Below are 1,585 nucleotides of genomic sequence, written 5' to 3' on the forward strand. Positions count from 1 at the left end.
CGCGTTTCTCGGGTCGTTGACCAGGTTTGAGCCGCGGCGCGCGTCGTGCTTGGCAGCCCGTCCACAGCCGAGTTTCGGCATGGATGGCTGCTTTTCAGCTTTGGTCCTCCAGAGGACATGTTGGACGGACCCCTGATGCGCTGGGGTCCAGCGGGAGGGTCGCCAGGGGGTGTTTTGGCGCCCACCATAATCACTGTTCATGACTACTCAGAGAGTCCAATCGATCAATGGTCTATCAGTTGACTCATGAACTGTTTAAGCACAGTTGATTCGACTGAGCGGAGGGGGAGGTCAAGCGGGGCCAGGGCGTGGTCTGAAAGGCCTGCCGTCGGCCCGGGGGGGGGCGGCGCCTCCCTCGGCTCTCCCCCACCGACGAGTGCGCCCGTAGATGTCACCTGCGCCGGTGTTTTACGTCGACGCGCGCGCGAGGCGCGCGGGACTGGACAGCGCGCGCCAGGTCTTCGGCGAAGGCGTAGGTACGGCAGATGATGTCGCCGGGGAAGGTCTGCTTGGGCTCGGCGTAGCCCACGCCGCAGAGGCTGGCGCCGTGGGTCTCGGACGTGCACGCGGTTGCCCTGAAAGCCCGCCGCGCGGCGGCGAGCGATTCGGGCGCCGCGGTGAGTCTCGAGCCAGCGCGCTTCCATGGAGCGCGGCACGGTCGTGCGCCTCCCTCGAACGCGGAAGTCGGCGGCCTCGCGGGTCCGAACCCAGAGATGCCAGGGGGTGCCGAACCAGCGTGCTCGCGCACGACCTGAAGTCGCCGCCGCCAGCCGACACTGGATGGGACGGCCGGAATGCGCCACCGTCAAGCCGTGCACGGACAACGTCGCGCCGGACTCCCAGACGAGCAGCGGGCCCGCCATGGTCGGGCCGGGGGGGCAGCGACGACGGCGGCGCGTCATGCTTCACGAGCGGCTGGGCTGCTCCCTGGTGTACTATTTTTTAGACCTGTGTGTGTCCACAATCAGCCGCCCTTGTCCACGACCCGGCGCCCGGACACGTCCCCGGGCATTCCGGCACGAAAGGCGGCGGTACCGGGGCCATACCGCAGCTCGTCGACGGTGTATTTTATTTTATTTTATTTTTTTAATATTTTCGGCCGCGCGTGCACGCGCGCGCTTCCGCGAGGTCGTCTTACACGGCACCAAGGACGTCGAAAATGAATTCAGAGTCTCCGAAATGTATTTAGGCGTACGGGGTTCGTCCCGATTGAGCTGACTTGAGCTTAGGGGTTCCGGGGAGGACAAGTTAACCCGCGTTGTTCCCACCCCTCAGAAACCGACGCGTTTGATCGCGTGGGACAGGCCCTCGAATTTAATTCGAACATTTTTCTAAGAAACTTGTCCATTCGTCCCCGCCAGCACTCTGGGATTTTCCACCGCGCGTCGCCATCGGTAAGATTTTGCTTACTTCCAACAAGAAGCGCTTCCGACGGCGGGCGCCGTAAGCTCAGCGCGGCCGGTGAATTTAATTGGAGGACCGCGGCTCGTAGTAAAAGCAAACGCTTTGGTTAATTTATTGAAGTAGTAATCGGAAACCTCATCGAAATCGTACAAAAACTGCATCGTTTCGACCGACGGATAAC

This window comes from Aureococcus anophagefferens (genome assembly GCF_000186865.1).
Source record: "Aureococcus anophagefferens unplaced genomic scaffold AURANscaffold_585, whole genome shotgun sequence".
NCBI classification, from domain to species: Eukaryota; class Pelagophyceae; order Pelagomonadales; family Pelagomonadaceae; genus Aureococcus; species Aureococcus anophagefferens.